The sequence below is a fragment of the Lissotriton helveticus genome, chromosome 7 (genome assembly GCF_964261635.1).
Source record: "Lissotriton helveticus chromosome 7, aLisHel1.1, whole genome shotgun sequence".
Taxonomy (NCBI): Eukaryota; Metazoa; Chordata; class Amphibia; order Caudata; family Salamandridae; genus Lissotriton; species Lissotriton helveticus.
The window spans coordinates 1,628,231,171-1,628,244,370 of NC_136068.1; the positions used below are offsets into that span (position 1 = coordinate 1,628,231,171).

The 13,200-nt window shown below is 46.6% G+C and overlaps 1 protein-coding gene across 1 annotated transcript in view; it reads left to right on the plus strand.

Moving 5' to 3' along the window:
• Positions 1-13,200, plus strand: part of LRRC4B (leucine rich repeat containing 4B) — a 263,866-nt gene that overhangs the window by 213,383 nt on the left and 37,283 nt on the right. The window lies entirely within an intron of this gene.

The following is a 13,200-nucleotide window of genomic DNA, read 5'->3' on the forward strand; positions in this document are numbered from 1 at the left end:
AAGAGCAGTGCTAGTGGCACCAAAGGGCATGTGATTGATACAGCTGCTAGACCTAGTTATCCCTGACTGATATCCATGTACACAGAAGGCAAGGTCTAGGGGAAAACTTTTTTGGGCCACGGGGAAAGTGATATTTTGTTGTTTGTGTACTCCATGTTCCCAGTAACAAGATCTTCTTGGAGGCCATTTATTGCAATCTGGTGCCCCCTTTTGGTCAATCATGGTTCCATTACAAAGTCTGCAGCTCTGTTGTTAAATGGCCCCGCCAGCTTCAGCAGCCTCTGGAGCCTATTGTGGACTTACCTAAAAAAAGAAGAAACCTAGACGCAAGTGCTCGGTGATCAATATGTGTTCACTGCGTTCTCTGTCAAAAAAGCAACCAGTAGGGCTGCCTAATGCTAGTATCCAAGGGTTGGAGCCACGCCAGACTTTCAGGATACCGAGAGGAGCTACATTTGCATTCAATTAATCCAAATGGGAATAATTTACATAGTAAGCGGTTATCTTGAAAATCTGGCATGGATCCAGCCCTCATTGGTCAACGTTGAGCACACCTGATTATGTAGCAATAGCAGCCAAAGCATGCTGCACAGGGAAGACTGAAGCTCATCCAATTATTGTACTTATTGACACCGACGCACCGGTAATTGGCATGATAAACAGGAGATGTTTGTAAGCCTCTCTGTCCATCTGCACCCTTTTAATCTGATTGCAGTAAAGTAATCACCCAGATTCAGTAAATGTTTGGCCCAGACCTACTTCATGGTATTTGCGCTGTTGCTGAAGTACTATGGAGTGGCACGTTGATCGGCTAGGACACGGCTGCAGCAGTGCTTAATTCGTCAGGAGGCCACTGCAGCTTGCACAACTCAATGCCCCTACCAGCGTCTCCAATGACTGAACCAACATAGCCAGTAGCCATCACACGCCTACAAGTGTGACAATTCAGACAATTTTAGGTCCCCAAATCTATAAGAATGGCTTGACCATCAGAAATTAGCCATGTTAATGTATATTGAGTTAATAAACAACTGTTGTGTTCATCTCTAATTTAGATAAATACTGACACCACGCAGCAGACTTTCATAAGTGCTGGTGTTGCAAATTAAGTGTTGGTGCCATGCACCGGAACCCAGAAGCTCAAATTAAGCACTGTGCTGCAGACCTCATTCTGGAGGCCAGCAACATTGTCCATGAGCAACAGCTGGTCTCCAGACAGGCAATAAAGGATGGCTCTGCTTGACAAACACCCAGAAAGAGTTCCTGCCCAGCCAGAAACCTTCATCCTCAAGGAGTCAAGGCCGTCTATGACACATTATCAACTACCAAAATAGTGTACTATACGTATACTGTGTTCCTAACATAGAAAAAAATATATATATATTGTTTTTCAGTATGTCCACTGTTTTTACCATTATATCATCTGCATTTATATCATAGGATGCAGTATTGTTTTTGGTGTGCACATAGTATGTAGTGTAATGGTACCAGGCTTAAACCACACCCTAGTCCTATTCTTCATCTTAGCCCAGTGCAGGCACTCACCCTAGACATGAAACTATGCCTAGCCCCCAACCTATCCCTAATCCAGAAAGTAACCTTATACTAACTTAATATTTAACAGACTGTATCAATGCAGATAGTATGAGTCACAATATTATGCCTGCAATATTTTTAGTGCAGTATTTTGCTTTTTTTTTTTTTGTAGAGTTTTATATAGTGCGAACTAGACCCAAACCGAATCAGGTATCAGAGCGCTTTACATAGCACCAGTTACGTTACATGAGGACACACTTTCATTTTAGGCACGGGGAGATTAAGTGATTTGCCCAGAATCACAGGAGGTTTTGGCGTCGTTACCGAGACTCGAACCCAGATCCCCAGGTCCCCAGGTCCGAGGTCGAGCGCCCTAGCCGTTAGGCCAACTCCTCTCCCCTCTCTCGCTATATTATGGTTGTGCATCCTGTCAGTTAACTATGACACCACATTCATCAGACACTGCTTAATCGATTAAAAGAGTCGCACAGAGTGATGGGCTCAGTACTTTGCTCGCCGGTAATGTTTTTACTTTCGCACCCTGCAAACACCACTTTGTGGGTTTCTTCAAACGAATACAAGGAAAGGCCATTTCAAGATAATGTGCACCAAACACAAGGTTTCTGGAGTAATGTCTACAAAAGCTGGGATTCTTCTACATGTCTTCAAGAACCTGAGACCCAAGGCTGCTGTTCCATTGCCCCAGCAGGTGTCAAGACAGCTAGCACATGATCCTGGGTTCCTGCCTTCAGAACGAAATAGATCCAACTTTGCTGCTGCCAATCAAAGAATCACACATTCAAAATCCTGTAATATGACCATATTTTACACCTGCATGGGCCTCTGGAGCTACAAGCTCCCAGTGTGTGTGGCTATTCTGAATCAGGTTTTCTTAAGTCACTTTGAAATTCAATTTGATCTTAATCCCTCTTTATTTCCAACATTTCATGTTATGATTGTTACACAAAATGCCTAAAATAATGTCAGTACATCATGCAGAATAATTGAGATTGGGGTAAAAATCCTACTGCAGGAACAACATGAACAAACTGAGCACAACTGTGGTTCACATCACATGCATGTTTTCACTTTTTAGGTTTTGTTTTTAATCTAAACTTAAATTGGATTTACGTACTGCCTCCTCTCTTTCCTGGCTTCTCATTGGTTCCTGTGCTTGCTACTTACCTTTCCTCCATTTCTTTTAGCTGTAGCATGTTTTCCTGCATTTACCAATGCTTGTTCCCCGTCTGCTTCTCTGATCAGTTTCCCACCACCATGAAATATTGTTAAAATTCCCTTTGGTGGAACTATATGTTCAAAAAGTTTTGCCTTTTACGCTTGCAGCTGAGTTAGGAGAACTTAAGTGAGTTGCATAGAATCACAGGATGTTGCATGGCGCCACTGAGACTCAAACTGTGATCCCCAGCTCTTGAGTCAGCAGCTCTGACCACTGTGCCACATCCTCTCCACTCCAGGGCTATCTGTCAGTGAGCTCTTTCCTTCTCCCGGATGATGATTGATTAAAACAGCTCTTTTCATTACATAGGTGAAACCGATGTATTACCAGTGCTTGCTTTTTTAACTGCACAATGCATCCCTGCATCCATTTTGATGGGAGGGAGCATTTTCTAGCTAAAAAACAATACAAAATGCCGGATCAGCATTTGGGATAATAGCCTGTGATTTCACGTATTCTTTTGGGCATTTCATTTCATTTCTGCAAAGGAAATGACATTAAATTCACTCAATCTTCGTTCTCTTTCCCAATATGATTCCTGTGCTGTTTTCTGATTGACTTCTCCCCACTGAGGCCTATTGCAGTATGAGGACTCATAACCCAGATGAGGCATCCCTTGCAAAGCAGACTCTTGTGAATGCCTCATGGAGCAACTAGAACAGAAGCATTTTGTGGGGCAGCATAATTAGGCAAAGTCACACGGCACATAAAAGCAGCAAAAACCAGTTTACATTGCCCTGAAATACACCAGCAATATGCCACCCATCAAAAATCTGCAGTAGAAATTCCTTTGCAAAAGCACCAACCACCAGAGACGTTTTAAGGTATGGGCAAAGTGGGCAATCACCCAGGGCCTCCACCTTACAAGGGGCTCCCTGCAAAAGGGAAGTTTCTATTTGACATCTGTCTATTCGTTATCTAAACTTCTCCATCTACCTTTACATCTGACTCTGTCTCTCTCAAACCAGTGTCATTTTAAGGATTTTGGGGTCCCAGGCAAGACATATTTCAACAAACTTCTATATAAAATGTAGTATTGTTGGCATCTTATGGGCTTGAATTAGTAGAAAATTGGTAATAAAATGAAAAGGTTTTCCTAACTGGGGCCCCAAAGTATGTCTTGTCCTAGGCACCGAAAATCCTTAAAATGACACTGCCTCCAGCTCTCACAAAAGCACCCTCTAGGGTCTCAGGGCCTCATGTATGAAAAGTGACACATCGCTGCGAGAAAACAGCGATGCGTCACTTTTTATTGCGCCCTCTTTGCAATACCAATTATACGTCATATTTACAGTATGACGCATCATGTCGCAAGGAGTTATTTCGGACGTATCTGCAGGCACAAAAATGATGCATTGCTGGAGTGTGTCACAAAAGTGACGCAACTCCAGCAATGGGTCATTTCACATGGGCAAGTCCCATGTGAAATGTGCCAGCGTCCTGCCGAGGCAGGCGTAAGATATTGACACATTTGTGTCCTAGAAGTGGCACAGTAAAATCTTATAGATTTCACTGTGTCACTTCTATGACCCTTTCTTGCGTCGGAACACCCCGTGCATAAATTATACCTGGCGCAGGTTTAACATGGAGGAGGGTTTTACAAAGTGATGCATCTACCTAGATGCGTCAATTGTATATATGGTGCAACAGGGCACATTTTTTTACACCCTTGATGCGTCACAAAAAGTGACACAGTGGTGGCGCAAAAGTGACGCAAGGGCTCATAAATAAGCCCCTCAATGCACCCAGGTATCAGAGCTCTACATCTCTCTGGAAGGCGCCATTATCACTCCAAGCACTAAAGAAGCCATCTAGTGAAATGTAACAGCATCAACAATCACCAACAATAAGCTTCCGGAATGTCTCTTTGTCTGATGGCATCTGGTTGGGTCTGGAATCCGATTGAGACATCATTCACCAGATGGCCCCTTTAAAGCCTGCTACTTGCTGCCCACCAGGGCTGGCCAGTGTGTCCTCTAGCACTTTCTGCCTCTCCCGCAGATGCTGAACGTGACTGGTGCCCCTCACGACAGAGCCTCCCGTGACAGACCCACGACAACAGACAACAGATGGATCAGAAGCAACTGGCTTATTAGCATAACGCATTCACACTTATGACTGCTGTGACTGCTGGAGCGCCACTCCTGTACACTCTGAGCTGTGTGTCGCTCTGACTGGCGAATCGTTTGTTTTGGACAATTTTGGCAGAACTGACCCTTTATTAAAAGGGGATGGGCTTGTGTTGGGATTATATGACGTGTGTGCAGCTTTGTGTGGTGTGGCTGTGATCACAGCATGGATCGGAGGTCGAGCCATCTTCAGAAGTGATGTGGCTGTGCAGGAGTGTCCCACTGGGACGGATGCAAATTGCTTTTCAGTACCAAGTAGTATCAGGGGTGAAGGCAAAATTCAGGGCCACACAAAGAGCAATAACAGAGAAAAGGGACATACATGGTTATGTGCATGTTATGCAGCTTCCTGTCAATCACTCGCACGTAACTCCACATCCTGGTATACATTTGATTTGATCTGGAGTGCTTGCACTCGATATTGGCATCAATGTGTAACAGAAGGTGTGTAACAGAAAGTGCGTGGGTGTGTGTGTGTGTGTGGGGGGGTGTGTGTGCACTTTGTAATGATCATCTCTTGCATGTGTCTGCAGATAATGCAGGGGTGTGTAGCCTCGCGAGCCGCTGACCTAGGGAGGCTCGGCAGTCCGATGGTTGATTACCCACGTTTAGAAACATTAAAAATCTGCTTATTTTAGGTGAATTTTGCACGTGGTAGAAAATCAGGCAAATCAATCTTGACTCTTTAATAAGGGGACGGAGCACACAGACCGGCATGAGGCAAAAATGGAGAAAGGCAATGATGCCCTATATTTGGTCTTACAAATGAAGGGAAGGTATTTTTATTACCAATTTTGAAGTTGGATCAAAATCTATTTGCAAAATCAGTTCTTGTATTTTGTATTAGGTGAAGGTACATAAAGTCTAACTTTGGGACACAATCTGTTCTCATTGATCTGTTCTCATTGCCCATTACACAAACTGCAAAAATAGAACAAAACCTGGGAGATGCAAATGTGTGGCTTTGAACAAAAAAAATAACATAATTACCAGATCACAAACAACGTATGTCCATAATGCGATCATCTGAAAATGTCCTAAACAATTCTTTGTCTCATTATTCAGCATGCAGAATGTGTGCACATATTAAGTGCAAATTGACTCACAAGTGCATCCAAAAGAGGTGTAGCTTGACTAGGCCGAGGAATATATAACCTAAACTACAGTTCACAGCTTTTGGTCAGTGTTCATTAATTGCATAGTGCTAAATTTACATAATGCAGCAAAATCACACACCAGTAGGACTTAAACATGTAAGCAATTTGGTGATCTACAGCTAAGATCAGTACAGACCTGTGCTTAATTTGAGTCAGTGGTTTCAGGTGGGGCCCGCTGGCTCTTATTTTGGGGACCAGCCCTTTTTTTACCTCATCAGATTTTCGCTTGGAGCAAGAGAGTGAAAAACGCACATAGAGAAAGATAAAGACAGAAAAAACCCAATAAGGGGAGAAAGCAGGAATCTTCAAGACTGAGATAAAGGGGCAATGAGAGTTTGGTGGCGGATTGATGAGACATGAGATGGAATCCGGACTACGAAGCCTTTGTATTCAGCACCTCAACCTATAATAGCACCAGCTTTAGGCTCCTGAGGAAAACCTTGGGCCCTGGCACTTACTCTTTTACAATTTGAGCAGTCGTACATACATTCCCCCCTCTGTTAACCAGCCATTCTGGAGCTTGGCAGGGGGAACATCCTTTACAACGCAACGGTTACAACGAAGTACCTTTACGACGCAACCATTACAACGCAACTTTTACAACGGCTTGCGCCGGGGGGGCGCTCTAGGATAGGGAATAGTTTCCAACAACTTCCCTACTATCCACGGGGACTGGAGTTGGAATAGTAAATTAAACTATTCACTATCCAGCGCCCCCCAACGCAAGTCGTCGTAACGACTTGCGTTGTAAAACTTGCATCGTAAAGGCATGCGTTGTAATAGCATGCGTTGTAACGTCATACACCCGCTTGGCAGCAGTCCAAACAAGGACCAACCCTTGAAAAGAACAAAGCCCCTTCAACAAGGCCGTAATATCCATGTCTCTTTCATGGAGTGAAATCACAATATGTTAGACCTACCGTGAAGGAGCAGCTTCATGGCTGCCATACAGGACATGTGGTAGCAGGTCAAAGATCAAGAGAAACTGGGCCCGACCAACCAGCATGCAGGAGGTCCGCTGGGTAGGGTTTGGACAGGTTCTGACATGCGATGTTTGTGGGTGAGGAGGCCATATGTGTCATACTCACCGTAGAGCAATGGTAGGCAAACTTTTTATGCCACTCCCACAGTGGAAAAAAACGGGCCCTCCTCAGAATTTTTGAGTTCTGTTACCGTTTGAAAATGTAATCAAATACATGATTGCCAAACATACTATTCTGGGCAAAATTAATTAAACGGGGAGGCGAGCCCCTTGGCACCCATTAAGATTGAATGCTGCCTATTCATAAGGACAAGAGTACGGTTGTGTGACAGCAAACTCTTGTCACCTGCAATAATGATGTATTGACTGTCATTGTGGTGTCAAATGTCCACCAGCATTTAAATGTTGAGTGCTGTTATTTTACATAATGTATGATGTTTATAAATTCTGTATTTTAGTCATGTGGCACAAGTGCTATCTTTTCTTGTCAGTGTGATTCCTGTTTGTAGCACAGCATTGTCATTAATAACGACCATGCTCTTATTCTATTGAATTCCCAGGATTTAATCTTAATGGTAGGTTTCAGCCCCAGGATGGTTACAAATAATATGTTTACTTCCTTGTGAAACTTTTCCTGTATCTATCCTGCTAGAGCTATACTTTTTTAAATACTATTCTGGACAGGCAGGCCTTACTAATGTGTAAAAGTATTCACAGTGTGATTATTTGAAATTGGGGTGTGGGTCTGAAGAAATTTGGAGTCTCTTCCCTTTTGAAACACACTCCCAGCTAGGATATACATGACAAAAAATGCTAGTGATCTCCCAAAACAGAGTAGCTTACTGCTGCAAATCTTTTCCCGCTTAAAACAAAGCACTGTTATCAGCAGAATGCTTTTTTTGGCCAGAGCCTTGGGCCCCTCTGGAATCTCGCCCCCCAGCTTGAAGATCCCTGCTGTAAAGGTTTAAACATTCGGTTCTTTGGCACAGTAGTTGTTCTTGAAAGTGAATGAACAATACAGAATAGTAAACCATTCTGCAGTGTATGCAGCCGCGGCCCGTGGAGGGAGTTTCGGTGGGGTAGAGAGGCGGGGTGGGGGAGGGGCAGGGTGGGGGGTGCTAAAAACGAGGAACAGCCTTTACAACGAAACTTTTACAACGCACTACCATTACGACGCAATCATTACAACGCAAACCATTACAACGCATTGCGCTGGGGGCCGCTCTAGGATAGGGAATAGATTTAATTTACTATCCAACACCTTCCCTAGTGTCCACGGGGACTGGAGTTGGAATAGTAAATTAAACTATTCACTATCCGGCACCCCAAAGCGCTATGCGTTGTAATGGTGTGCGTCGTAAAAACTGCGTTGTAACGGCATGCGTGGTAAAAGCATGCCTTGTAACGTCATACATCCGCTAAAAACCGGAGTATGGATAATTGAAGGTAAGTAAACAATTTAATTAATAAGGCGAATTTCGTAGCGCGCCCTGCATCGCAAAATGTGATGCAGGGTGCGCTACGAAATTAGTTTTATTTATTAAATTGTTTACTTACCTTCAATTATCCATACTCCGGTTTTTAGCACCCCCTACCCTGCCCCTCCCCTGCCCCGCCTCTCCTCCCCACCGAAACTCCCTCCACGGGCCGTGGCTGAGTGTATGTGAGTGATTTGCTAATTTGCAAATAGGCCCTAACATGTACACATTACAAATACCCAAGGGCACATGCATCACACACCATTATATGCACCAGCTAGCACTGTGTCACCGCAAAATCATGCACTGTGTACAGCTTCTGTGACAGACATAACTGCTTCTTCGCTGTGACTTGTTGGGCGCTTAGTCCATACCTTCTGCTCCAACTCTTATCTCAATGATCTAGGCTTTCTTGCCAGCATCTAATGTTTGATCCACAATCCAATCCCTAATCTATTTGAGCCTCTTCAGTCGAGAGCAGCTTTGTTCCAGTGGCACAGTGGGCACGAGACCCACGTCTGGGCGTACCCATGGCTGCTTAGGACGTAACATCAGTCACACAAAAGGTGATGGGAGGAATGATTTAAAACAGCTTACCAACTGGCAATCGTGCAGGTTATTATTCCTACCCATTATTATTTTGCTCACCATGCCATCTCAGATTAGACCTAGCCATATGCAAATCAGCGTTGGTCCTGCTCCAGTGGGAGCAGTCCAGCACGAACTGCCAAGCCAGTATTTGCAAGCAGTCTTCCCATCATGGTTTGTGTGTTTGATATCTGCCAAATTGCCGGTTTGCACACATCTTTATGCCAGACCTCTAAATCTGTTTTTAACAGACCTTCACAATAACAAAAATTGCTTTGTTGTAAACCATTTGAGCTTTTGGGTGTAGATTGATTTTAAAATCAATTCTTTGGTAAACATCTGGCCAATATTTTGTCAGCCACTCATATGATTAAAACATTTAAGTTCAAGTCACTTTGACAGCAAACCCTAAGGGGCAGATCTACGAGTTCTGGCACATCTCTGCAAAATCAGCAGGGATGCACCTGAAAAGATGTGACACGTAAATCCCTCCCTGCACGACCACGAATGTGACGCATTTACAATGCGGCACACCATGGCGCAAGGATAGGGCGATGAGTGTCGCATCCTGTGGTGTAAGGGCGGCTCATTGCTGGAGTCGGGTCGCAAGCGCGACGCGGCTCCAGCAATGCTCAGGGGTGCCCTATGCCTAACATGCTACGCCACTCCTTACACCTGCTTCAAGCAGGGTTTTGTCATAGCATGGATGTTAAAGTGACTCCGCGAAATCTTGTAGATTTCACTGTGTCACTTTTACCAGGCGTTCCTGCGACGGAACGCCCACCCTGCGCCTGAACACACACATGAAACCTAACGCAGGTTTCATGTGGGGCAGGGCTTTACAACTTGACGCATCTCCCTAGATGCATCACGTTGTAAATAAGGCACAGAAGTGACGCAGCAGCGTCGTAAATGTGGCGCATGGGGCTTGTAAATCTGCCCCGAAATTTCCTAATTCAGCAACCAAAGCCATGCATTTGCTCATGTGTGCAGCATTTACAAAGTACCATCTGCAGTCGATAAAAAACAACAATGGTAGATCTCAAACCTCGAGTCTAATCGATAACTGCAGCAGTTTTACCAAACAGACCTTCATCACCTTGGTGAAAAAGCACCACTAATACTTGCGAGCATTCCAGATGCTGCAATTGCTTTCGCAATTCTAGATCAAAGAAGAAGTCTATTAAACTTTGATTCAGAGAAAATCCTTGAGGTAAATAACATGAATAGCAGTGGCTATGGCTACATATAATTTTCCGTCTTGAGGTTACCCAAGAGCCATGGCATATTTAAAAATCAACACCTTTTCTGTTCAGAAAAATTATATTCAACTTTCAAACTGCGAAAAAGGTTTCAAAGCATCTTACAGCTAAATGTATGCATACATCTATGTGGCATTTGGGTCCCACAAACTTAGCCAAAAGGGAGCAGAGCGCTGTACAGGGAAGGCATAAAGTAAATGATAGGAGAGGTAGCTGGGTTGTCTACGATTATTGCAATGTGATATTATATTCTTTAAAGTGTTGCTTCTTCAACTCTTATCAATGGATGGATCCTGGGATGATGTTCCAGATCCTGGGAGCATAGATTGATAAAGCCTGCTGTTTTACTTTTTGTTTTTTATACTTATTAGTCTGCAGTCTGACACTTTCCTGGGTGTGGATAGTCTAAGAGCCACCAGAGATAGTGAGCTTGTCCACAATATAAGTGAAAGTGTTGGTTGTGATGGTTTTGTAAATAATGGAGCTGGTTTTGAAGATAGTACGGGTTGACAAGGGGGGGACAATGGAGTTCCATTAGGATGGGAGTGATGTGATCATATTTCTTTAAGCTCTGCATGAGATGTGCCTCAACATGTAGGATGCCCTACAGCGTACCAGTGTGGAGTCTGGGCGGTCATAGAACCGGACGTTACTTCCATCCAGAATCAATCAATCAGAACATTTGTATAGCGCACTACTCACCCGGAGGGTCTCAAGGCGCTGGGGGGGGGGACCGCTACTGCTCGAACAGCCAGGTCTTGAGCTGCTTCCTGAAGGCGAGGTGGTCCTGGGTCAGGCGGAGGTGGGTCGGAAGGGAGTTCCAAGTCTTGGCGGCCAGGTAGGAGAAGGCCCTTCCTCCTGTGGTGGCTCTTCGGATGCGGGGGACGGCGGCGAGGGCGTGGCTGGTCGATCGAAGCTGGCGCGTGGGAGCGTAGAAGTTGAGGCGGCTGTTGAGGTATCCTGGTCCTTGGTTGTGTAGGGCTTTGTGTGCGTGGGTGAGGAGCCGGAAGGTGATTCTCTTGTTGACCGGGAGCCAGTGCAGGTCTCTCAGGTGTCCGGAGATGTGGCTGCGGCGGGGGATGTCCAGGATGAGTCGTGCTGAGGTGTTCTGGATCCGCTGAAGTCTCTTCTGGAGTTTGGCGGTGGTACCGGCGTAGAGGGAGTTGCCGTAGTCCAGACGGCTGGTGACGAGGGCCTGGGTGACCGTCTTCCTGGTCTCGGTGGGGATCCATCGGAAGATCTTACGTAGCATTCGCAGGATGTTGAAGCACGATGAGGAGACGGCGTTGACTTGTCTGGTCATGGAGAGGGAGGAGTCCAGGATGAAGCCCAGGTTGCGTGCGTGGTCAGTTGGTTTGGGTGCGCTGCCCAGGGCGGGGGGCCACCAGGAGTCGTCCCAGGTGGAGGGTGAGGATCCCAGGATGAGGACTTCCGTCTTGTCCGAGTTCAGTTTCAGGCGGCTGTTCGACATCCATTTGGCTACGTCTGTCATCCCTTCGTGCAGGTTGGCTCTGGCGGTGGCGGGGTCATTGGTGAGGGAGAGGATCAGCTGGGTGTCGTCTGCGTAGGAGATGATGTTCAGGTTGTGCTGGCGTGCGATGGCTGCGAGGGGGCTCATGTAGACGTTGAAGAGAGTTGGGATGAGCGAGGAGCCTTGAGGAACGCCGCAGATGACTTCGGTGGCCTCCGATCTGAACGGGGGGAGGCGGACTCTCTGTGTCCTTCCGGCGAGGAAGGAGGTGATCCACTCCAGTGCCTTCTCCTGGATTCCGACGTTGCTGAGGCGCTGTACTAGGGTGCGGTGGCAGACAGTGTCGAAGGCCGCGGAGAGGTCCAGGAGGATGAGGGCCGCTGTTTCTCCGTTGTCGAGCAGGGCTCGGATGTCATCTGTAGCTGCGATCAGGGCGGTCTCGGTGCTGTGGTTGGCCCGGAAGGCAGACTGCGAGAGGTCGAGGGAGCCGTTCGTTTCGAGGAAGGCGGCCAGTTGCTTGTTGACGGTCTTCTCGATGACTTTGGCCGGAAACGGGAGCAGCGAGATGGGGCGGTAGTTCTTGAGGTCGGTAGGGTCTGCTGATGGTTTCTTGAGTAGAGCGCTGAGTTCGGCGTGCTTCCAGCTCTCCGGGAAGGTGGCGATGTCGAAGGAGGTGTTGATGATGTCCCGCAGGTGGGGTGCGATGACAGCGTCGGCCTTGTTGAAGACGTGGTGAGGGCAGGGGTCGGTCGGAGATCCGGAGTGGATGGAGTTCATCGTGCTGATGGTGTCTTCGGTGCTGATCGGGGTCCAGGCGCGGAGGGTGGTGGTGGGGGGCGGCGGTTCGGTCGTGGCGTGCGTTGGTTGAGTGCTGAAGCTGTTGTGTATGTCCGCGATCTTGTTGTGGAAGTAGGAGGCGAGGGAGTTGCAGAGGTCCTGCGAAGGGGTGATGTCGTTGTTTCCGGCGTTGGGGTTGGAGAGCTCTTTCACGATGTTGAAGAGTTCCTTGCTGTTGTGTGCGTTGTTGTCCAGTCGTTCCTTGAATGCGGTTTTCTTGGTGGCGCGGATCAGCTGGTGGTGTTTTCGGGTGGCGAGCTTGAGGGCAGTCATGTTGTCCGGTGTTGGGTCTCTGCGCCAGGTTTTCTCGAGTGCTCTGCAGTTCTTCTTGGAGCTCTTGAGTTCGTCGTTAAACCATGGGGCTTTCTTGCTGCCGGGTCTGCTCGGCTGGGTCTTTAGAGGGGCGAGGTCATCTGCGCAGTCGCTGATCCATTTCGTGAGGTTGGTGGCCGCTTGGCAGGGGTTCCTTGTGCTGGTGGGAGGGTTCTTGCTCAGGGAAGTAGTGAGCTGTTCTGCAGTGATC